The sequence below is a fragment of the Rana temporaria genome, chromosome 4 (assembly GCF_905171775.1).
Source record: "Rana temporaria chromosome 4, aRanTem1.1, whole genome shotgun sequence".
NCBI lineage: Eukaryota > Metazoa > Chordata > Amphibia > Anura > Ranidae > Rana > Rana temporaria.
In genome coordinates, this window is record NC_053492.1 from 324,880,229 (window position 1) to 324,906,146 (window position 25,918).

At 45.8% G+C, this 25,918-nt stretch overlaps 1 protein-coding gene and 1 pseudogene across 1 annotated transcript in view; both read left to right on the forward strand.

Annotated features, from left to right (window-relative positions):
- The window catches only part of LOC120935736 (protein unc-93 homolog A-like), a 728,663-nt gene that overhangs the window by 665,916 nt on the left and 36,829 nt on the right, over positions 1-25,918 (forward strand). The gene's annotated exons all lie outside the window — the stretch shown is intronic.
- Positions 12,255-14,842, forward strand: LOC120937449 (annotated as a pseudogene).

Consider the following 25,918-nt stretch of genomic DNA (forward strand, 5'->3'; position numbering starts at 1 on the left):
GCCCACTGGGAAAAATGCTCAGTGTGCCCTATGGCCAATCCGGGCCTGATGCCAACAAAGGGGTTGATTTACTAAAGGCAAATAGACTGTACATTGCAAAATCAACTGCTTTGAAGTGCAATTGCACTTTGCGAAGGGAATTTGTTCCAGAGCTTAGTAAATGAGGAAAAGTACTGCTGACTTTCATCATGATTATATGCAAATGCTTTTTTTCCCTTAAAATGATTGGGTATTTTTTGCAAAATGACGCTTCTCCTCATTATTTACTAAGCTCTGGAGAAGATGCCCTTGCAGAGTGCAACTGTACTTGCAAAGTAAATCAATCTCAATGTGTGGCAAGGAGATGGAAGAACAGCTGTTCTGTTGTTGCCACTCACAGTGGGGGCATGGAAGGAAGCAGTTGGATAAACCAGTTATTTACAAGAAAGTAACAGATGGATGACAACAAGATTGTTCTGTTCTCGCTACACATTTGCCCCTGGTCTGTAAGTAGCTCAATATACAGTTTAACTACTTGCCGACCAGCTGCCGCCAGTTATACGGCAGCAGGTCGGCTCGGCTGGGCAAGATCACGTAGATATACGTCACCTCGCAGCTCAGCCAATAGCCCCGCTCGCCCCTGATCCCGACGCGTGTGCCGGGCTCGTTACACACAGCTCCCGGTCCTGTCAGGGGGAGAAATGCCTGATCGTCTGTTCATACAATGTATGAACAGCGATCAGTCATTTCCCCTAGTCAGTCCCACCCCCACCTTCACTTAGAACACACCCAGGGAACATTATTAACCCCTTCCTTGCCCCCTAGTGTTAACCCCCTTCCCTGCCAGTGGCATTTTTATTGTAATCAATGCATTTTTATAGCACTGATCGCTCTAAAAATGCCAATGGTCCCAAAAATGTGTCAAAAGTGTCCGAAGTGCAAAATGTCGGAGTACCGATAAAAATCGCTGATCGCCGATTACTAGTTAAAAAAAATATTAATAAAAATGCCATAAAACTATCCCCTATTTTGCGCAACTTTTTAACTTTTGCGCAAACCAATCAATAAACGCTTATTGTGATTTTTTTATGAAAAATGTGAAGAATACGTATCGGCCTAAACTGAGGAAAAAATGTGTTTTTTTTATATATTTCTGGGGATATTTATTACAGCAAACGGTTGTCGCTCTATTTTTGTTTATAGCGCAAAAAATTAAAACCACAGAGGTGATCAAATACCACCAAAAGAAAGCTCTATTTGTGGGGAAAAAAGGACGCCAATTTTGTTTGGCAGCCACGTTGCACGACCGCGCAATTGTCAGTTAAAGCGACACAGTGCCGAATCACAAAAAGTGGCCCGGTCATTGACCAGCAATATGATCCGGGGCTGAAGTGGTTAAACCTTGAACCCTAAAATAACCAGACTGTCTGTAACTTTGGATCTTTATTACAATGAACAGGTGGTTCACACGGTGAAACTAGAAATAAACAGATACATGAACATATAAGAATTACATGAACATAAACAAATGTCTACTAGGCAGTGATGCTGCCTTAAAAGGACCAGGATTTTCCTAAGAAACAAGTGGTGCATCTTAGCTGACTCCATGCGGTCTGTCTGGAAAAGGTGAAAGAGTGTTGTTAGTAGGAAGTGGAGCTAGTCATACCCAGTGATATGACAGGAAATGTGTATTCACCATAGAACACTGCCCATGAACAATGTTGGTAAGGCATGACACTCCCACGTCTGGTATCATAAGATGCCACTATTTATTCCTCAGATGACAATAAAATTAGTTCAGAAACTTTGTCTCCTTGTTTCTATGAATCTTGACTTCCACTTTTCTGACCTTTCCATTCTCACTTGGAAAGGTGTTGGTGATGAGACCCAAAGGCCACTCATTTCTTTGGGACTGACAGTCCTTAACAAGAACAAGGTCTCCCTTTTTTAGGTTGGGTTTGTTGTCTTGCCATTTAGTACGTGGCTGTAAATTGGAGAGATATTGCTTCCTCCACCTGTCCCAGAAGGTATTTGCCAGACTTTGTACTTGTCTCCACTGGTGTAAGTATAAGTCTTTAGTGGTGAAATTCCCATGGGGAGCACTGATTTCCAGTTTTCTGTGTAAGGATACAGTCGATCTCCTTAGCATAGGTTTCATGCTGTACAGTGCGGATGATAAGATCCTGAGGCTGCTGGAGCTCAAATGCTCAACTGATACTTTGACAATGATACCATCCTTTGCGGTCACAGCTGTTTGGGTCACCTTTGAAAGAGTGAGCTATATGGATAAGACAAGAAATGGTGCCTTCCATTTTGAGAATCTGGTAAATCTGTCAGATTTAACCCGGGAGTCTGAAGTTGCAGTCTGAAATGTCAATCTCAGGACGGATGTCAGTATCTGAGTCTGGATCTACTAGTGCAATAGTGTCACGCTAAGGCCCCGTACTCACGATCAAACATGTCTGCTGAAACTGGTCCGCAGACCAGTTTCAGCAGACATGTTTGGCCGTGTGTTGGCCCGAGCGGACCATTTCCGGGCGGATCGGACAGGTTTCCAGCGGACAACTGTTTCCTGGACTTGCTTTAAAACAGTCCGCTGGAAACCTGTCCGCCCGGACATGTACAGTCGTCTGTACAGACCTACCGTACATGTCCTGCCGCCCGCCATCCCTCGCATGCGTCGAATGACTTCGACGCATGCGTGGAAGCATTTTAAAGGTGGGCCGCCCACGTCGCTGCGTCATTGTCGCGGCGTCATCACGGACACGCCCCGCGTATTGTTTACGTGCGGACTTCTGTTCGATGGTGTGTATAGCCATCGAACAGCAGTCCCCGGCCAGACATGTCCGATGGAAACGGTCTGCAGACCGTTTTCATCGGACATGTCCTGCCGTGAGTACAAGGCCTTAGGAACAGTCTGTTATGCATTGTACAAGAATGCAGGTCCTGTAAACCATGTGTCTTTAAAGGGTCACTAAAGGTTTTTTTTTTTTAGCTAAATAGCTTCCTTTAACTTACTGCAGTCCTGGTTTCATGTCCTCATTGTTCGTTTTTGCTCTGATGTTGCTATAATCCTTCTCTGTTCTGAACAGTCTGTTTCCTGATGAAAAAAGTCATGGGAGCTTTCTCTCTGTGGTCACTCATCAAGGAGGTGTGATTACTGTGTGTCTAAAACCCCTCAACAACAATCAGTTTCGTTTTACAAACCATCACTGCCCTGTATTGGCTCTTTGTCTCTGTTCATCACAGAAGCATGAAACAGCATGCAAAAACAAAACTGAAACTGTAGGTACATTATATAATTGATTTTGATCTATTTTTTATCATTTTTAAAAGCAATCAGTTAACTATTATACCCTGTAAACAGTAATTTCAGCAAGATTTTTTTTTTCCTTTACAACTCCTTTAAGTCATGCAGCAACAGCTCTTGTAGCATGGTCTGCAGGATTATGGTCAGTAGGTACATAGCGCCATTGTGTTGGACGAGTGGATCTCCTAATCGTCAACACTCTGTTGTTGACATAAACATAGAAACATCTGGTCTCATTGTAGATGTAGCCTAACACTACCTTGTTGTCAGTGTAGAGCTAAATATCCTTGAGGTCAATGTCCATCTCTGAGGTCATTAGTTCTGCTCAGGGCCGGCCTTTGGGGTTTGCGAGCTGTGCGGGCGCCATGGGCAACAGGGGCGCCGTGCGGCCATCACAGCTCAGAGAAAATGTGAGCCGTGTCGGCAGTGCAGTATTCTGGCCCAGGCCTGCCGCCCCCCCCCCCCAAAGAACATGTTACATGTTGCCCTCCTCCCACTATCAGGGGAGTACTGCTTAGGAGAGCAGTGGCTCGCGCCGGGTGCGGAGGGGCCAGGAAGCAGTTTATGCTGTGGCCAATCATGGGGAGGGAAAAGCGGGCAGAAAGCTGGGCGGCGGCGCAGCAAATCCAATTGGAGCCGCTCTCTCACTTCTCCCTTTAGCTTACAGGAAGGGAAGGGGGGCGGCAGGGGAGATAGACAGCCCGCAGCTCTCCCTGTCACAGCGCCGCTGGCGAGTTCTCTGGTAAATTGTGCAGCAGCGATGTGACAGGGAGAGGAGAGCTGTCTGCATCTCCCCCGCCACCCCCCTTCCCTTCCTGTAAGCTGAAGAGAGAGAGCGGCTCGCTGCGCCGCCACCCAGCTTTCTTTTTTTTTGTAAAGGTTTTTATTGAGAATGTGAAACAATTACATGGAAAGTGACAACCATAAGATGCAAAAGTGCAGACGCAGCCGCCAACAGAAGTATAGAAATGTAGTGCTTAACAATTACAGACAGGTCATAAGACTCACAATGCGATTTTACACATGTTGTTATATGAATAACACTGTAATAAACAGTAAATTCTGTTAACCAGGAAATCAAAATGTCAACATAGCCTAACAGTACAGGAATAAAATATTCAAGAATCAAAATAAAAGCCCATGTAGATCAACGGGTATAATTCTAGGTATAAATGAGGGGGGAGGGTAAGGCAAAGGAAAGAGGAGCCTGCCACAGCTCTTGAGCACCACGCAAAAAAGCATCCAGAGCCATTACCCACCGGACCTTATACGTTTGTACTCATCAGACGTTACAAAATGTATCCAGCACGCCCAAGTTTTAGTAAACTTAGATAGGGGTATCCTTCACCTGATGGATCAGTTTCTCCATCTCCATAGTCGTTGTGGATACAATCGAACCAATCATTGATGGTCGGGGGGGTCAGCAGATTGCCATCTGATTGGTATACACATTCTGGCCGCCGTAACCATATGCATGGCTAGAGAGCGATAGTAACCTTTCAGTGTCATCAAGGAATGGTGGAGCAGAAATTGGGCGGGTGTAAAGTCTAAAGTGAAAGTGGTTATGGGGGATATATGTTTGTGAATTTCTTTCCAGTAAGGCTGGAGGTTGGGACAGGACCACCAGATATGGAGGAAAGAATCCGTCTCTTGTTTGCATCTCCAGCAGGTTTTGGAGAGTGAGGGGTTAATGCGATGTAGGTTAAGAGGGGTTTTGTACCATTGAGAAAGAATTTTCTACGCGTTCTCCTGTATCTGAACATTGACTGGTCCCTTGTGGGTCAACATGTAAACATCCTCCCATTCTAATTCCGTAAGGTCAATTGTGAGGTCCCTTTCCCACTGTTGATTAGCCCAATTGATTTTTGATGAGAGAGTAGAAAACAAGAGGGTGTACGTTGAAGAGATCAAGTGTCTTTGGGGTTCCGTGCTCATGTACCACTCTTCAAATTTGGTAGCACATCTTTCTTTCAAAGATTTTTATTTTCAAACGAAAAAGAAAAGCAACCAGTTGTACAGTCACATAGAAAAACAAAACAAAAAAATCGAACATACAGTAATGAGCAAAGGGATTGCCAAAACTAGCAACCCGAATTAAAGGATAAAAACAACAGGGCATCATAAACACAACCCAGTAAAAACGTGAAAAACCAGAGGTAACCCTGTGTAATTGCAAAGATAGTACATAACCCCCCCTCAGCTCCGAACCAAAACAGCAGACCCGGAGTCCCTACCCCAGCCCTAGGAAGCCCAAACCCGAAACCGGGGGACAGCCGGAGAACCACCACCCCCAGCACCCCTAAAGGGAACTCACTGTGCCAAAGGGTGGAGGTCCCCCAGTCCACCCATCCCCGGGCAGGGGCCCCCAGATAAGCAGACCGTTCCCTGGACCAACGACCAGGGAGGAGGTAACGGCAAAGACCAGTTGCTTAAGAAAGAAAAAAAGGGAAAGCCAAAAAAAAAAAGACAAGAAAGCGAAGGAAGAGAAAAGGAAGGGAGAGGGGGGAAGGTGAGGGGGAGAAAGGGAGGGATATTACCATCACATTTATTTAGAGACAATCTGATAAAGAATGGTTTAAATTCCAGGGATAAGAGAAATACCCATAAACTGAGCCCAGGAACCCCAAACCAATTCAAAATTAGGCATTGAGTCATTTAAAATAGCTGCAACTTTTTCCTGAGTCATGATCCATGAGACCTTCCTGATCACCGCCCTGCTAGAGACTTTTCGGAGTTTCCAAGCTCTTGCTAAAGTGATTTTCGCACCAAGCAAAATAAAGTGAATTAATCTACGCGTGTGCTTGGAAATCCCAGGAAGGTGAGCGTTCAGTAAGATAAATTCTGGAGGTCTCATGATCTCGCACCCTGTGACTTTCTTAATTAGCAAAAGGACCTTCCTCCAGAATGGCCTGATTCTGGGGCATTCCCACCAAACATAAGCAAATGAATCCAACAGTTGGCAACCCCGAAAGCATAGTGGGTCAGCTGAGGGAAAGATTTCAGCTAATCTAGTGGGAGTTAAGGTACCATCCAGTTAAATGATACAGCCAACTGCCAGGACTCCAGACTCCACCTAAATTGGAAGTCCTCCTCCCATGCCAACATGAAGGAGGACTTATCAAATTTGGGAGGGATCGGTTTGGAAGATCAGATGCTATGGAGAAAAGGACTAATTTGATTAAAAAACTGAATCTCTCTGACTGCGGGAGCTCCAGATTGCTATCACAGTAGGCAAGGGAAATAGGACCACTAGAGGTAAAAAACTGACCCCAGCGATACAGCCCCTTGTCAAGCCACCATCTAAAGGCTTGAATATCCAGTCCAGGGGGAAATTTGGGATTACGAAACAGATGAAACAAGGGTTTAACTTCTGAAGTGAGGTTGGAATTTAATTTCAATTTATCCCATAGAGCAAAGGAGTGAGAAAGGGTAGGGGTCAAAATAGGGGGACTACTCTTAGTATTTGACCAAGAGAGAAAATCCAGGGTCTAAAGGGGGGACCGCCTGTCGTTCAATCTGTACCCAATCCGGTTTCCCCCCCCTAGAATAAATAATAGAAAATTGAGCTAGTCTAGATGCTAAATAATATCTAAAAAAATTAGGCACATCCAAGCCGCCATGTTTTCTCAAGTGAAAAAGGGTTTGTTGCTTAATCCTATAACCCGAACCTCCCCATATAAATTTCAGAACTTTGCTCTGAAAGGACTTAAGGTGATCCCTCCTCAGGGGAATCGGGAGAGCCCGAAAAAGATAGAGTAGCCTAGGGAGCAAAGTCGTCTTAACAGCATTTATTCTGCCAAGCCACGATAAATTACGTTTAGACCACGACTTCAGATCCTGTTCCAATTTTTGAAACATGGGAGGATAATTCTGGACATAAAGAGTTTCAAATTTGGACGTAAGGAAGATACCCAAGTATTTGATAGCAGAGTCACTCCAGGCAAACTGAAAATCCTATTTAAGTAGGGCTACCGTCTCGGAGACATTGAGTGCTAGGGATTTAGAAAAATTGACCTGTAAACCCGATATAGCCCCCAAATCAGCTAAAATCTTGTTTAAATTGGGCAGAGAGATTAAAGGGGACGTGATAAAAAGAATTAAGCCATCGGCAAATAAACCACACTTGTGCATTTTGGAACAACAGGAGACCCCCTTAACATCGGGATTCTCTCGAATCGCGATCGCAAGCGTTTCCATGGCCATAGCAAATATTATCGGAGATAAAGGGCATCCTTGCCTCGTACCTCTAGCTATTTGCACAGGGGAGGAGTAATACCCCTGCAAGCATATACATGCTGTGGGAGAGGAGTACAGGGCTCTCAGCGTACCAATAAAACGACTACCATACCCCCATCGCTCCAGAATTGCGAAAATATAAGGCCAGGAGACCTTATCGAATTATTTTTGTATATCCAGGGAAAGAAGCATTCCCTGTTGCTTTGTGCCTCCTGGCCAATTAGATTGGAGGATTGACATAATATCTATGGCTCTCCTAGTTTGGTCCCCGGGATAAAACCCACTTGATCTTTGTGGATGTAAGATCTGATAAAAGAGTTTAATCTGTTAGATAACATTTTGGTAAGGATTTTAACGTCATTGTTTATCAACGAAATCGGCCTATAATTCCCTACCTCTTCAGGGTTTTTATCAGGTTTAGGTATAACGGTTATGAAGGCCGCGTTCAAATTGGGATTGAGGGGTGTAACGGAATGACCCGGGACAAACAGAGACTTTGTAAGGATGAGGGGTACTCCTGTACCGGCGTCACCAAGGAGTCTTATGTCTAGGGTCACCTTATGTCCGATAGGGCCATAGGGTGACTGATAAATTATATCCTAAATTACAGGACAGGGGACATCACTGATAGTTCATATTGCAGGATCTTGAGCTATTGCAAGTTGTTGGTTAATTGTGACCCAACCAGTCAATAGTGACTAATTTCTATGATTAGCCCTGGCTAGTGACATGCTAATTGAGTCTGCTTCTGAAAGACCTCTCATTGTGTGATGCTGCTTTTTGTGAATTCTATTGATATAAGATGTGTAATGGAACTTGCCAAGCTGTATGCAGAGACAGAACGTCTGTCTAGGGATGTGGATTGAGAAGAGATCATTGTGTGATGGTGTTTTGTTTGAGTTCTGTTAATGAAGGAATGTTCAGTGATTAGGTCATGATAATTATAGCCCAGCACCGAGATGTCTAGAATGTTTAGCAATTAGCCATCTGAAGGTGTATTGAAGCCCCCCAGGGTGTGGGTGGAGAGTTTGATTGTTCATGTGCCTTGAAAACTGTATAAAAGCTGAGAGTGAACCATTAAAGTTGTCTTCATTTTGAAACCAGAAAGCACAGAGCTGTGTCTTGTCTTATTGGGGAAAATGGGATGGATCGGGTCCTGTTGGTTGGAGTGTCGATAAGCTGTCGTGGGTTGATGGAAGGTCGTAAACGGTGGTGACCGTTACAAGGGGTTCACCTGACATTTTTTCATTAAAAAATTTAGTCATAAACGGGGCTAGCAACTCCGAAAATGTTTTGGAATATGGTACCGAAAGGCCGTCCGGACCAGGAGCCGAACCTCTTTTCAGACTTTTAATGACCTCTAGGGTTTCATCCACAGAAATTGGATCTTCCATGAGAGCTTAGAGATAGGAAGGGCATCGAGGAGCCGCGAAGCCCGATGTCCAGCATCGTAAAGTTTATCGTAGAAGTCTCTAAAGGCTCAAAGGATTTTAGAGGGATCAGAAGTCGTGGTCTGGTGACGAGTCCTAATCCTAGGAATAGCACAAAGTTTCATCCTAGGAGATAGTTTGTTGGCAAGCATTCGGCCCAACTTATCTTTTTGGGAATAAAATTTAGCTCCGCTCCACCTAATCAGTTTTTCAGGTCAAGTAGTAAGGGCAAGATTAAGTTCTAATCTAGCGGTATCTATTTGGGAAATATGGACACTGGAAGGATCTGCTTTATGTTGGGCTCTAAGAGAGGTATACAATTTATCAAGTCTATTAATGTCCGCCATCCTTTCTCTTTTCAATTTAGAAGCCAATTTGGATAAACCTTCCCCTAATAGTGACTTTATGGGCTGCCCAGAGAACCTCAGCTGAAACACCCCCTACATTATTTAAAGTGAAGTATTCAGACAGAGCAGTATTAATTTCGGCCACTTTAATAGGGTCAGACAAGATAGATTCATTGAGTCTCCACTGAAAGGGCTTGGGATTGAGGGGGTGAGGGATTAAAAAGAGTGGCCAGGACAATGGAATGATCAGAAAGAGGAAAGTCAATAATTTTGGACCCGGTAACATTGGGCAGGTGGCATGTAGACATGAGTATATGGTCAATTCTAGCGTAGGATTGATGAGGGCAAGAAAAATGAGTAAAGTCCCTAGTCGTTGGTGTAACGATATTGCGCGCTGGACACGCGACTAGCTGTTGTGTAAGAACCATACAGCAGCCATGTTTTTTAAAAACAGTATAAGCAGTGGAAAGAAACTCACTCCCTCCCTCCCTTATTCTCAGGAATTCATAGGCATTCTACTTCAAAAGAATTGTTATCTCCTCCGAGGAACAGAGCAATCTAGGTTCCTTAATGTCTCCTGGCAGGGTTCCTGGCCTGTCGTAAAACTGTCGCCCTCTCACCTCAGAGAATCCGCAGACCCTGGTCGTAAATGCCTTACTACTCATTAGGCTTTAACTGTGGAAATATGTTTGAAAGTTTAGCATGTTTCATAACTTCCAGCTAACTCATAGCACAGCCAAACCACGGACATATTTAGTTTCCTCAGATAATTTGTAATGTTTCAAGCTCAGACATGAATATGATCAATTATGTGGAAGGCCCCTGGCCCCATTTATCCATCCTAGGTAGAATAACCATGGTAGACTTGTCATGTTTGGACTTTTCTTAAAGCAGATATCACCCTGGACAATAAAACTGATATTAGTAGTCGGTAACCATTAGAGCTGCAGAGATATGAATATGTATCACAAAGTGTACCTGGGTTATGGGCGTGAATGTGGACCCCTCCCAGTAACCAGCCCCTAAATCAGATGACCCGACAATTGGTCACTGGTCGTGTCAACGCCCCTTCTTGATCTAACAGAAAAGAGGAGATGCCAAATGAAGGGCAGTTCTCCTTTTTACCATCCAAGCAAGAGCATCTGCCAAGTTTGAGGACCGATTACCCAGTTCATCGATCAAACTCTGATCAACCTTGGACATTAATTGCAAGTATTCTTCTTCTTCAATTCTACCTTATTACTTTGTGGCTGTATATTGTCATTATCTCTTTAAAACATATTTTTCTGTAACACTTTATTGTACCAAGTTTGCCCTTTTCGTAGTAAACCTTTTATGTTGAAAAGTGTTAACCTTGTCTCTAAAACTAATAACGTAGAAATGATGAGCGCAAAAAATAAGTGAATGGTGAATATATAAATAATGATGTTATAAATAAGATCCCCAATGAAGGAGAATAAGCCAATGAGTGAATGTATGGAATGAATCAAACCACTCAAATCACTGTGACAGTGATAAACAAACAAAAAAAAAAAAAGGAAGTGTCCAGTGTATAAAAAATAAAAATATTTAAAAAATCAATAAATGTCCCAATGTGATGAACGATACATTTGTGCATCCCAAACAAAGATGTTTAAATCCGATCCCACCGGCAGCCGGGCTCACGGAGCGCTTACCTTCCTGATGTGAATAAACAGCGTTTGGATGCTCAGGTGGAGACTTGAAACTTTCCCTCTGCTCAGGACGAGTCAGTGCGCTCCTCTATCCTTTTGCCTGGAGCACGTCACCCTCACTGTGTATGGTCCGCGGCTTCACCAAAATGGAGGCTCTGTACTCGGAGATTACACAGACCATCGATAAGATGTAAAAGAGGGAAAGAAAAAAAGGGGGCTCCAGATGGTGAAGTATTTCTCGGCAAACAGTTTTTTATTATTGGGTCCAAAAGATAAAATGCTCAACATGAGCTAAAAATCAAACTTTGAAACAGCGAGTAACAGATGTGCGGACGGAACGTCACGTCACTTCCGGTCACGTCTATACTGGGCCTTACGCGTTGCGTCACGTCACGTGACTTCATCAGAGACGTGACGCAACGCGTAAGGCCCAGTATAGACGTGACCGGAAGTGACGTGACGTTCCGTCCGCACATCTGTTACTCGCTGTTTCAAAGTTTGATTTTTAGCTCATGTTGAGCATTTTATCTTTTGGACCCAATAATAAAAAACTGTTTGCCGAGAAATACTTCACCATCTGGAGCCCCCTTTTTTTCTTTCCCTCTTTTACATCTTATCGATGGTCTGTGTAATCTCCGAGTACAGAGCCTCCATTTTGGTGAAGCCGCGGACCATACACAGTGAGGGTGACGTGCTCCAGGCAAAAGGATAGAGGAGCGCACTGACTCGTCCTGAGCAGAGGGAAAGTTTCAAGTCTCCACCTGAGCATCCAAACGCTGTTTATTCACATCAGGAAGGTAAGCGCTCCGTGAGCCCGGCTGCCGGTGGGATCGGATTTAAACATCTTTGTTTGGGATGCACAAATGTATCGTTCATCACATTGGGACATTTATTGATTTTTTAAATATTTTTATTTTTTATACACTGGACACTTCCTTTTTTTGTTTGTTTATCACTGTCACAGTGATTTGAGTGGTTTGATTCATTCCATACATTCACTCATTGGCTTATTCTCCTTCATTGGGGATCTTATTTATAACATCATTATTTATATATTCACCATTCACTTATTTTTTGCGCTCATCATTTCTACGTTATTCATTTTATATATTTTGTTGTTAGCACATTATAGATTTGAGCTGCATTAATTCACTTACATATGGTATTGTATGTACAATTTTATTCCTCACATTGAAAGTTATTGGCTAGCGCTTTAGTTTCCCCTTTATACACTTTGTCTCTAAAACTCTTAATGCAAGCTATGAATGAACCTCTGCCTTTTGAAGAGCGCTACTGTTGTAGAGTAAGGCCTCTGCGCAGACCTGCCTGTGGTGACAGTGTGTGCTGCAGACGCTTATTCTAAAATCCTAATTGGTATTGCTAATTGACGGGAGTACCAACGCTTCCTTATCAATGTTGGTGGTGGCAGTTAAAGGGTTAATTATGTCATTAGCCCAGTGACAATCGCTCTCAGGCTACTAGTACGTAGATTGTGGTCCCGCAAGCTGGAAAATCTTTGTGCTGGGCGCAGCTGAGAGTGGCATTGTTTATGTAAGTGACAGCGTGGTGTGAGGTCGGCTGGTCCTTTGTCGCAAGTTGGCGCGGAGGCTGGGGATCTGACATTCGTCACATATTGGCTGGCAGCGTAGCGGGATAGCTTTGCATTAAGAGCATTCAGTGCATTGTTAGGAATTAGCTCTGCACTGAAGGATTGTAACCTTTTTGGAAACAGTCCTTAGAGACAAGCTGGTGCATATTTTTTTTATTTTTTTTTTATGGTAAAGAGAGACATACAGCAACAGCTCCTTCCTACCCCTTTTTCCTACCTCTGCTTTCTGTTCTATCTTTTCTGCTTGCAACATGTCTGGGTTATCAGCATATAAAAAGATGAAATTTCCTGTTATGGAAAAGGACAGTGACATTGACGTGTATCTACTGTCGTTTGAAAAAACTTGCCGTCAGTACCATCTGCCCCCAGCACAATGGGCCCGGTACTTGACGCCAGGGCTACGAGGCAAGGCCCTGGATGCTTATGTTGAACTGTCAGAAGAGCAGGGCAACGATTATGAGGCCCTAAAGGCTGCGATCATCCAAAAGTTTCAGCTAACCCCGGAAGTGTTTTAGGTCCTTGCAAAAAGGGCCTGGGGACTCATACCTGGATGTGGAAAGTCGCTCACGCACCACATTCCGGCAGTGGACTAAAGGCTTGAAAGCGGATTCTTTTGAGTCCTGGAAGATCTTATGATTAAAGATCAACTTTTGCACATCTGTCCTACAGACGTCAGACAGTTTGTGCTGGAGCGAAAGCCAACCTCTGCTAGAGTAGCAGCAGAACTGGCAGATACCTATATCCACTCTCGGGTATCTGACCATCGCAAGGCTCCTCCGAACGGCTGGAAAGGAGGGAAATCGCACATGGCAACCCCTCCTCCACCTGCCAACCAAGTCCCTCAGCAGACGGAACCTGCAGTCCCTGGTGCCAAGGCATTCCTGACTAATAATCGCACATGCTACACCTGTGGGAGACCCGGACATCTCAAGGCACAGTGCCCTGAGCAGAAGAAGCTGACATCACCTGGCCATCCGGCCAGCAACCCTTCTGCTGTACTGTTCGTCAGTGGGAAACCTCCAGGAACCAATGCCAACTTGCAGCCTGTCATCGTAGGCCACCGGACTGTAATAGGATTGCGTGACACTGGAGCAGAAGTTACGTTGGTCAGACCAGAGGTGATAGAAGAAACAGACATCATCCCAGAGAAGTTTCTTACCCTCACTGGAGTGGGGGGACCCCTTTCCTGTGTGCCCCGTGCCTATGTTTTCATCGATTGGGGTGCCGGGAGTGGGATGAGAGAGGTGGGCGTCTCAGAGGAGATCCCTACTGCTGTGTTGTTGGGTGCTGATTTAGGTACCCTTGTTTCTTACTACGTCCCTGCTAAGAGCACCCAGGATGCTCCCACGGAACTCTCTGGACCTACCAAGGTACTGTGTACAGATGTTGGGGTAATATCTGGGCAACCTGTGGATGGAGGGAGGGGAGGGTGAAGTTGAAGTGCAAGGTCCTCCTTATTCAGAAACAGGAGAGGAGACCCCCTTGCTTGGGAAGGTAACTGATACAGGTTCCAATTATGCTGCAATGATAAATGTTAAATGTGACGATGCTGATGTTGATGTTGATGCTGATGTTGATGATAATGCATTGCCCGTTTTAGTGGTCACTCGCAGTGCTGCCAAGGCGGCCGAGGTGCAGGCCCTGATCGCAGAACAGCAGGAGGAGGTCTCTGGGCCCTCTCCCTGTTCTGACCCAGCGGACTTCACCTCTGTTGAGCCTCAGCAGCCGTCCTTGTTTGCCACAGGACTGCTGGCTGGGACTTGTGGTTCCGCCTTTGAAACAGCACTGCAGACAGACCAAACACTAGCACAGCTCAGGAGTTCAGCTGATCGCCCCCCTGCAGAGAATTGCAAACAAAAGGTCTACTGGGAGAAAGGGAAACTGTACAGAGAAGGTTTGCCTGCAGAGGGGAATGAATCTGACACAAGAAGCAGGCAGCTAGTTGTACCCAGTCAATTTAGGGGACAGCTGCTAAAAGTGGCTCATGAGATTCCCCTAGCAGGGCACTTGGGAATTACTAAGACCCGAGGGCGGTTGATGCATAACTTTTATTGGCCTACGATGCTCACTGACATAGCTGACTACTGTCGGTCCTGTGTTACCTGCCAGCGAGTTGGCAAGGTAGGGGATGTACAGCGGGCTCCGCTAAAACCTTTGCCTGTGATTGACGAACCTTTTAAGAGGGTGGCGGTGGATATCATTGGGCCTTTGGCCATCCCTAGCAGTTCAGGCAAACATTTTATCCTGACAGTTGTCGACTATGCCACACAGTATCCAGAGGCAGTGTCTCTCTCCTGCCTCCGGACAGACAAAGTTGCTGATGCTCTGCTGGGAATCTTCACAAGAGTGGGGTTCCCAGCCGAACTCATTAGCGATCAAGGACCTCAGTTTATGTCTGACTTGATGCAAGCTCTCTGTCTGAAAATACAGATGACGCATATCGTGGCCAGTGCTTATCATCCACAAACCAACGGCTTGTGTGAGCGTTTCAATGGCACCCTGAAACAAATGTCGTGCACCTTTGTGCACTCCCAGGGCAAGGACTGGGACCGATATCTGCCTCATCTGCTGTTTGCTTACAGAGAGGTGCCTCAGGAGTCCATAGGCTTTTCGCCATTTGAACTTCTGTATGGACGGAGGGTAAGAGGGCCCCTGGACCTAATCCGTGAGACCTGGGAGGGCAAGATTGCCGACTCAGAGGTCTCGGTTGTGAATTACGTTCTAAAATTCAGAGATAAAATGGAGACGCTGGTGGGAATTGTGCGGGAAAACATGACCAAGGCCCAGACCAACCAGAAACAGTGGTATGACCGTAATGCTAGGGAGAGGACCTTTAACGTTGGTCAGCAGGTGTATGTTCTGCTTCCCCTGCGGAAGAACAAACTCCAAGCCGCATGGGAAGGCCCGTACACCATCACCCAGCGTCTGAATTATGTCACCTACTTGGTCAGGTTGGGGGAAGGGAGTAGACGGCAGAGGGCCATTCATGTGAACATGCTCAAAGCCCATCATGAGCGCACAGCCTATGTCATGCCAGTCTGCAGCAGGCCGGAGCCTGAGGAGGCTGATCCACTTTTAGACCTGCTAGCTGACAGCAGGGAGGTAGACTCAGAACTCCTGATAAACTCCAAACTGACCCCCACCCAGGTACCTGGGCTGAAGAGAGTGCTGGCAGTACATGGTAGCAGGTTTACAGGGAAACCTGGGAGGATGCACCTCGCTATCTACCAGGTGGACACCGGGACACATCCGCCCATTAAACAGTCGGTCTATCGCGTCTCCTTGGAGGTGCTGGCTGACATGAAAAGGGAGGTTGAGGAAATGCTGCAGCTGGGGGTGATTCAGAAGTCCCACAGTGCCTGGGCATCCCCAGTAGTCCTGGTCCCCAAAAAGGATCGGACGACCAGGTTCTGTGTGGACTACCGGAAGCTGAATGCCATCACCACTGCAGATGCCTACCCCATGCCCCGGATTGATGAGTTGTTAGGCTGGCGGCCGCCCACTATATAACAATCATGGATGTGAGCAGGGGGTACTGGAAAATTCCTCTGGCCCCTGAGGCTCGGGAAAAGTCGGCTTTCATCACCCCATTCTGCTTGTTCGAATTTACCGTCATGCCGTTTGGGATGAAGAATGCCCCAGCTACCTTCCAGAGAGTTATGAATGATTTACTGGAGGGGCTGGAAACCTTTGCCGTAGCCTACCTGGATGACATCGCTGTGTTCAGCCCTACCTGGGAAGAACACCTGATGCACCTGCCACAGGTCCTGGACCGATTGACCGCTGCCAACCTGACTGTCAAATTCAGTAAGTGTCAGATCGGCATGAATGATGTGCATTACCTGGGACACCAGGTAGGAGGAGGCACCCTGAAACCCGAGACAGGAAAGGTTGAGGCCATCCTGGCCTGGCCTATCCCCCAAACCAAAAAACAGGTTATGTCTTTCTTGGGGACCGCTGGCTACTATAGGAAGTTTGTAGGTAACTATAGCAGCCTGGCCAAACCTCTGACTGACCTAACCAAAAAGAAACTGCCCAAGGTGGTGTCTTGGACACCAGAATGTGAGCAGGCATTTCAGGCCTTGAAGGAGGCACTGGCCAGCGCCCCTGTGCTACACTTCAATCGCCGTTTTCTAGTGCAGACGGATGCCTCTGCCTATGGATTGGGTGCAGTCCTGAGCCAGGTGGACAATGCCGGAGAGGAGCATCCCATCCTCTACCTGAGCCGGAAGCTGCTTCCCAGGGAAGTAGCTTATGCCACGATCGAAAAGGAGTGTCTTGCGATCGTGTGGCATCCCTGGGGCAGCTCGATGACGACACCGACATTGTGCGGATTGCTCCTCCTATCCTTGCCACTCCTCCTACTCCTGCTCCTGCTCTTTCTGAGGCTGCTCTGGCTCCTGGCACTATATCGGCTCCAGGAACCCAGCCCCCAAAGACTTGGGCTACAGGGAAGACTGCAGGGAAGGCTGCTGGGAAGAAAAAGAGCAAAAAATGAGACGGTGCCCCTGATGGAATTTTTTTTTGCCTCACAGCCTGGATTGGTGGCTTGGTGGACCCTTGTTTTAATAAGTTCAAGCACGCTCTCAAGTGCTGCCTTCCTTGGCATCTTTGTTTTTATTAAGTTGGGTTTTTTGTTTGCAACCATTTTATTATTTCCTATTTCGGCAGAATAAATGCATTTTTGTTTTCTCATACAAATTTGACCATGTTTATTTTTTACAAATTAGAGAGATCAAAGGTAAAAAAACATCCTTGTGGGTCACTTCAAATAAATAATTATGATGTTGCGGCCACTTCACACACTCCAAAATCAACCCAATATATAGATTAGACAAAAAGTTTGGGCCAAAAAACCCACCCCCTACACACGGTCAATGTTTATGACACAAAAAACGACGTTTGGGAAAAACGACACATAAAATTGAAGCATGATTCAATTTTTTTTTGTCGTTTTTTACAAGACATAAAACAAAGTTTTCCCCCACACACGGTCAATGAAATTGAAATTTTTTAAAAATGTTGTTTTTTACCATCGCATAGAGTGATGGTTACAACAAAAAGGAATTCTGCGCTCATAAAGGTTTACCACTCTAATTCCACATAATGTTTGTGAGGAATAACATTCAGTAGATCTCAGTTTGTTCGGAAGAACCAGTTCTTTATGTAGAAAAGATAAACAAATGTATACAGCACAACGCAAAAAAATGTTCCCAGTGCCTGCATGAAAACACACACAATCTTTCAGGGCTTCAAGGGTTAAAATTTTGCAATTTTGTTTCCAGCTGCATTCATAGAAAACAACCGTGCTGATTGTAATTGGAGTACATTACCCAGGACGTCACTATGGCGTTTGATGTCACTTCCTAGTTAATATCTGGCATCTGGGCTCATGGACACTCTCCTGTATGTGTCCAAACGTGCTCCAGCCTCAGTGTTTGCAGCTGCTAGGAGCGCAGCACAGAGATGACAGCCACGGAGAGACGTTCTTCCTGTTGGAACGTGCTGACAAGCAGCAGAGAAAAGTTCAGCCGAATGTTAGGCGCCCTCCAGTGGACAAAGTGCAAATTGCATTGAGGAAAAAAAATTATGTTGTAAATGGCGATTATAAATGAAAATCTTTTCTTGATATTACTGACTTAGGTCTTCCAAAATAAAAGAGGGGTTTTAAAACAGTCCCAGACTACGCGTTTCGCCCTATCCAGGGCTTTGTCACAGTCATGGTGTGTACGCGGCATTACTCTCTGACAAGGAAGCAATGGAACATCTGTTGGATGTCAGCTATGAATCTTTGGGGAAGTATAATGCCGCGTACACACGATCGGTTTTCGGCATGAAAAAAACTATTTTTTTTTAAAAAAAATGTCATTTAAAAACGATCGTGTGTGGGCTTCACATCATTTTTCGGGTTCTGAAAAACGCCCAAAAAAAGAAATTCGAACATGCTGCATTTTTTAACGACGTTTTAAACAATGTAGTTTTTCGGGTTGTAAAAAATGATCGTGTGCGGGCTAAAACGACATGAAAAACCCGCGCATGCTCAGAAGCAAGTTATTAGACGGGAGCGCTCGTTCTGGTAAAACTAGCGTTCGGAATGGAGATAGCACATTCGTTATGTTTAAATTATTGCATTGTGTAATGCAGCTCTTTCTTTTCTTCTTTTTAATGCTATACTAATCCAAATCTTTTGCTGCTGATATTGTTACATAGTTATGACAAGCTTGTTACTTTATTATTTATTGTTATCTCATGAATATTATTGTTTTTTTTTTTAAACCAGATCTCCGTCTAAAAAAGTTTTCTGCATATTTAAAATCTTTTAATGTAGCTCTTATTTTTTGGTTATTAATTGGGTAATATTTTAGACTGCTTTCCATTTTTTTTTTGTAGTGTGTCAAGTTACCACAACAACATTATTATTTAGTATAATTTACCCACAAGAAGGTTAGTGTCCCTTGTTAATTAGAAAATTTTATTTTTTTAAATGTCCCTGCCTACTTACTAGCAATCGCTCTATTTTTAATAAAAACACATGGTCAAGTTTTGTCAGCAAACAAAAAATCCATTTATTCTGGTGTAAAAGTAATAGAAAATAAAGGCTGATGGCAAACAAAAAGCTCCTGTAATAAAAACAAAGAAGCCAGGAAGGCAGCACGGGAGAGCCTGCTTGCATTTGTAAAGACACAGATCCCCACAGCAAAAAACAAGGATGTGATCCAAAAAATTGCGACCATTAGGGGCATCATATCTCTCATCTCCTTGATTTGCTTGTCCTCTTCCCTGCAGTATTCCCTGCAGTCTTCCCTGCAGACCGAGTCCTCGGAGGCTGGGTTCCTGGAGGCGAGGTTGTGCCAGGAGCAGGGCCGAGAGCAGGCTCAGGAAGAGGAGCAGGATCAGGACTAGGAGCAGGAGGAGCAGCAAGGACAGGAGAAGCGATCTGCACAATGTTGGTGTCATCATCAAGCTTCCCCAACATGGCCAGGTTTACTGCATTAAAGATTAGGGTTTCACAGCGCACACACTGGCCCCTCTCCACATTCTGGACCTTGCTTGCAAAGAGCGCTGCAAAACTGTCTTCTGCGCTGGGGGGCTCTCGGAGGGCCGCAGTTGCTTCGCGAATCAGGGCCTGGATCTCCTCCTCCATTTGAAGAAGCCTCCTGGCCCTTTTCGCGGGAGTGCAGAAAGGAGGAATCTGCAAGATGGTGTCACACTGTGACTCCTGTCTCCCACTGGGGCCTGCCTCCTCCTGGCTCCCTGTGGGCCCTGCTTCCTCCTGGCTTTGCTTTGTCTGTGTATAAAAAAAAGTGCATAGTTTATTTGTTGTCTTCATAAATCACACACATTTTTCAACTCATGACAGATGCAAATTGAATGCTAAATATATTTTACAGACAGGGCCACCATCAGAAATTATGGGGCCCCTTACACAGCATCAGGCATGGGCCCCCTGGAGCAGGGGGGGGGTGCTGCCGCCTGAAATTGAGAAGCGGGGGGGGGGCCTTTACAAAAAAAAAAAAAGGAAAAAATATATATAATTTATGGTCGTTACCCTCTGACCGAGAGAGATGTGGATCACATAAACACGCGACAAGACTTACAACATAAATAGACCTGAAGTGTGCCTTGGTGGTCTAGTCAGTATGCCAAGAAAAGGGGGCATACCCAAGGTAAGTAATGGGTAGTTAATTGAAGAAGGATATGCTGAGAAGTGCCCTGAAAAAGGGAAGGGCGGGAGGGTGTCGAATGCGATTGAATGCGCAGACTCACGGACATGAGGTGAGCTGGGAAGAGTCGGCCCAGTGACGTGTAGTACCGCACACTGAACCGACAAAGAGCATGTGTGAGTGGGCTGCATAAATACCGTCCGGGCTCCTCCCATAAACTCAGGCCACCATACTGGCCTTCTTATTTATGGTCGTTACCCTCTGACCGAGAGAGATGTGGATCACATAAACACGCGACAAGACTTACAACATAAATAGACCTGAAGTGTGCCTTGGTGGTCTGGTCAGTATGCCAAGAAAAGGGGGCAAAAGACTCAGATAGGGAAATAGTTTATATTGATTTCTTGTAATTATTGAGCCAGCTTGGTAAAGGCTTGTGCCATTCCTTCATGAGGATTTGGGATGTATGTGGCAAAACAAGGAGACTTCCCTCAGCCTGGTATCTTGATTACGTGGTCTGGTACTCCCTGTTGGGAGGCAACTGAGGCTGCTCTAATTCGGAAAGAATGTCCAGAGAACTGACTGGGGTTTGAAGCCCAAGTTACTTAGGAGGATTCTGACATGCTTGACACTGGCTGACACTCAGGGAGCTGGTTTAGAAAGGGTAGCGACGAGCTACCATCAGATTGTCTGGGTAGATGGAGCAGTAGTGGGTCGAGCACCGTCACTGGGCGTCAGGCGTTGTTAGTCTGAAACAGGTTGATGTCAACCCCAGGGGCTGGTTTGTTGCGTTTGCAGACTGTGAGAGTGTAGTGGTTCGAAAGCGAGTCGGGTGGCGTCGGAGCAGTGTCTGACTGCCAGGGCCGCTGACTAAATTCACTAGGTTGTAGGGAACCGTTGAAGGCCTGGTAGATGGCTGTTTGGGTGACTAGTCTGGGCAAAGCCCTAAACAGGGAACGAGTAAGGATTTTAGACATGTCCCTAAGAGGGGACTCTTGAAAGGTAGGTGCTTGCCACTGACTACAGGTTGGTGCTTCTGTATGCCCTGTAGGAGGGACTTGACTGCATCGGCTCGAGAATACTGACGGTTTACTGGGGTCCTGCAGGGACAGGAAATGCTGGATGCCATCTAGATATGGCGTGATAGTATTGTGAGAAATGGTCAGCTGCATGTGGCAATACGATATGAAGGCTAGGATGTGTCCAACGCTGCCTATTGTTGCTCCGGGGCAAGGGGCCAAAAATTTGCAATTAGTGTTCCAAGCAGTGCGATATGCCTTCAGTGTGTTGCGTGCCAAGGAGTGGGTAATAAGTTGGATTGCGTTGCGTTGGTGAGATGCGACTTCAGTCCATCGTCAGCAATGTCCATGGTGGGACAGGGATAGTTGTTGAGTCGGCTCCAGGCTCTTGCTGGAAAAAACATCCATTCCAAGGTTGGAATAGGAAAGCGCATCAGCTGCTTTTTGCATTTGCCTGGAAAAGGTCTACATAAGATATTAACTGGTGACGGAGTGACAGCTGCAGGAAGTGATGGGGAGTAACTTAGATCTACCTTAATTGATGATATCGGCTGTGGCCTGATTGTCTGTGGTGAAGAACAGTGTCTGTCCTGTTCAAGTGTGGTCCCAGACCTGGGCAGCTGCCACGATGGGGTGCAGCACGAGGCGTGATGAAGACTGGGTGAAGCAAAAATTTAAGAGAATTTCTGGGGGCCAAGGTTTGGAGAACCAGTGGTGGCCTAAAAATGGCTGCAAAAGCCTTTGGTGGCTTGGCTGACACTGCCGGGATGAAGATTGAAATGCTGTTCTATCAGGTGGGGAAGTTGTCCCACATAGCTAAGTCTGCTACTGATGCTTGGTCTAGTTTGAGAACTTGGACTGGATCTTGCGTTGGTGTGAGAAAATCAACAATACACAGGTTCTCAACAAGACGATATACATGCACTCGCAGGCCAACGTGCACTCGCAGGCCAAAGAGCACTCGCTGGTGCTGGATGAAAACCTGAACTAACCGCAGGGAAAAAACACAGAGAAAAGATGAGTGGCCCGCGTGCCACTGAAGATGAATGGCTAACTGGGTGCCACTGTGTGTTTGTGTGGCTGATTGTTTGTCACTGAGGTGTGTTTGCAAGTTTAGTTTGTATTCGGGTTTTCACGTAGGTGCGTGCCGCAAAGTGTTTTATACTACTGCAGACAATATTGTGCGGTTGCAAGGGTGTCAGTGAGTTTCAGGTTGCTAGGACGATATTGTGTGGTTGCAGGGACCTTGAGTATGAAGGTTTGTTTTGAGACGGCATTGCGTGGTTGCAAGGGTCTCAGTCTGGTTTGCCAAGATGGTATTGCGTGGTTGCAAAGGTCTCGATGATTATGAGGTTTGTTTTGAGGTGCCATTGTGAGGTTGCACAGGTCTCAACAAGTGAGGGGTTGCTGAGATGATGTTGCGTTTGCAATGGTCTCAAATGAGTGTCGGCCGCTGAGACAACTTTGTATGGCTGCAAGGGTCTGAATGGGTGTCAGGTTGCTGAGACGATATTGCATTTGCAATGGTCTCAAATTAGTGTCAGGTTGCTAAGACGACTTTGTATGGCTGCAAAGGTCTGAACGGGTGTCAGGTTGCTGAGATGAGATTGTGTGGTTGCAAAGGTCTAGACGGGTGTGAGGTAGCTGAGATGATATTACATTTAGCAAGGGTCTCAAATGAGTGTCAAGTTGCTGAGCCAATATTCCCCTTTATTTTTATTTTTTTATGAAAATGACTGTGAATGAAACGCTGGTAAACATGAGTTACCGCATCTGGCAGTGTTTACAAGCTGTTACAGGCATTGGCGTTTCGAATGCCTCTGAAAATCCGTCTGAACCCATTTTTTTTTTTCCGGGAAGGTTTCTAAACTCAACTGCCTAGAAACGACTATAAATGATCCTGTTTACATGTACTGATAAGATAACATAGAGGAGAAATCAGGGGCATCTGAAAAACACCCAACTGTTCCTAAACGTCTGTTTACCAACAATGATTTGTCTGGTTGCAAGGGTCTCAATGAATGCCAGGTTGCTGGTGCGAGACTGCATGGTCACAAAGGTCTTTGACGAGTGGGAGGTTGCTCAAGACGGTATTGCATGGTTGCAAGGGTCTCGATGAGTGTGGAGCTGCTGAGACGGTATTGTGTTTGCAAGGGACTCAACAATGGTGTGAGGCTGCTGAGACGGTATTGCATGGTTGCAAGAGTCTTGATGAGTGTGGGGCTGCTGAGACGGTATTGCGTTTGCAAAGGTCTGAACTATGGTGTGAGGCTGCTGAGACGGTATTCCGTGGTTGCAAGGGCCTTGATGAGTGTGGGGCTGCTGAGACGGTATTGCATTTGCGAGGGTCTCAACAATGGTGTGAGGCTGCTGAGACGGTATTGCGTGGTTGCAAGGGTCTTGAGTGTGGGGCTGCTGAGACGGTATTGCGTTTGCAAGGGTCTCAACAATGGTGTGAGGCTGCTGAGATGGTATTGCGTGGTTGCAAGGGTCTTGATGAGTGTAGGGCTGCTGAGACGGTATTGCGTTTGTATGGGTCTCAACAATGGTGTGAGGCTGCTGAGACGGTATTGTGTGGTTGCAAGGGTCTTGTTGAGTGTGAGGCTGCTGAGACGGTATTGCGTCTGCAAGGGTCTCAACAAGGGTGTCAGGCTGCTGAGACGATTTTGCATGGTTGCAATGGTCTCAACAGGTGTCAGGTTGCTGGGCCGAGATTGTGTGGTGGCAATTTTTTTTTCTGCACTTTTATATTGATTTTTGCGTTTTTTTTTTTTTTGCGTTTTTATATATTTTTTATATATCTTTTTTTTGCGTTTTGTAAGGCCCGGTACACACGAGCAAACATGTACGATGAAACCGGTCCGTCGGACCGTTTTCACCGTACATGCCTGCCAGAGGGCTTCTGTACGATGGTTGTACTAACCATCGTACAGAAGTCCGCGCGTAAACAATACGCGGGGCGTGTCCGTGTCGCCGCGACGATGACGCGGAGACGTGGGCGGGCCTGCCATTTAAAGGCTTCCACGCATGCGTCGAAGTCATTCGACGCATGCGAGGGACGACGGGCGCCTGGACATGTACGGTAGGTCTGTACTGACGACCGTACATGTCCGAGCGGGCAGGATTCCAGCGGACGGTTTTAAAACACGTCCAGGAATATTTGCCCGCTGGGAAAAGGCCCGGCGGGCAAATGTTTGCTGGAATTCGGCCCGCCTGCGGACCAGTTTCAGCATACATGTTTGGTCGTGTGTACCGGGCCTAAGAGTCATGTGTTGCAAGGGTCTTAACAAGGGTGTCAGGCTGCTGAGACGATTTTGTGTGGTTGCAAGAGTCTCGATGAGTGTGGGGCTGCTGAGACGGTATTGCGTTTGCAAGGGTCTCAACAAGGGTGTCAGGCTGCTGAGACAATTTTGCATGGTTGCAATGGTCTCAACAGGTGTCAGGTTGCTGGGCCGAGATTGTGAGGTGGCAATTTTTTTTTCTGCACTTTTATATTTATTTATTTTTATTTTTTTTGCGTTTTTATATATATATATATATATATTTCGTTTTGTAAGGGTCATGTGTTGCAAGGGTCTTGACAAGGGTGTCAGGCTGCTGAGACGATTTTGTGTGGTTGCAAGAGTCTCGATGGGTGTAGGGCTGCTGAGACGGCATTGCGTTTGCAAGGGTGTCAGGCTGCGGAGACGAATTTTGCGTGGTTGCAACGGTCTCAACAGGTGTCAGGTTGCTGGACTGAGATTACATGGTGGAAAAAAAAAATTTATTATTATTTTTTATGCGTTTTTTTTTTTTTTTTTTTATATATATAATTTTTTTTTTTCGTTTTGTAAGGGTCATGTGTTGCAAGGGTCTTAACAAGGGTGTCAGGCTGCTGAGACGATTTTGTGTGGTTGCAAGAGTCTCGATGAGTGTGGGGCTGCTGAGACGGTATTGCGTTTGCAAGGGTCTCAACAAGGGTGTCAGGCTGTGGAGACGAATTTTGCGTCGTTGCAACGGTCTCAACAGGTGTCGGGTTGCTGGGCTGAGATTACGTGGTGGCAATTTTATTTTTTTATTTTTTTTTGCGTTTTTTTTTTGCATTTTGTAAGGGTCATGTGTTGCAAGGGTCTCAACAAGAGTATCAGACTGCTGAGATGATTTGCATGGTTGCAAGGTCTCAATCAATAAGAATTGGGTTACTGAGAAAGGATAGAAACACCTGGTTTGTTTGTAGTATAAGGTAGAAGGACAACGCCTGTTTGAATCGTATGTTCCGCAGGGGCCACTAATGAACGATATGGGAGACAACGAATGGTAGCAAATTAATAAGACATAAAGAATGTAATAACAAATCTTACTTGCGACAGTGGGCCATGCGAGTAAGTTTGCGGCGGACTGTGGCTGGAGTGAAACATGTCGGGAACGTGTAGCGTGATGCCGTGCATGGGGCAAAACAACGAGGTTTGGTGTAGAAAATAGAACACGAGAAGTGCGTATCAATGCTTTGTAAGCTCCACTGTGGGAACCAAACATGAGTGGCCACGACACCATGAGTGGCCACGAATTTTGACATGACAAACAAGCTAACGAATCCTACCTGGGACAGTGAACGTGCGACTGGGTTTGCTTTGGACTGGAGTGGATGATGCATGACACACAGGCAATAACT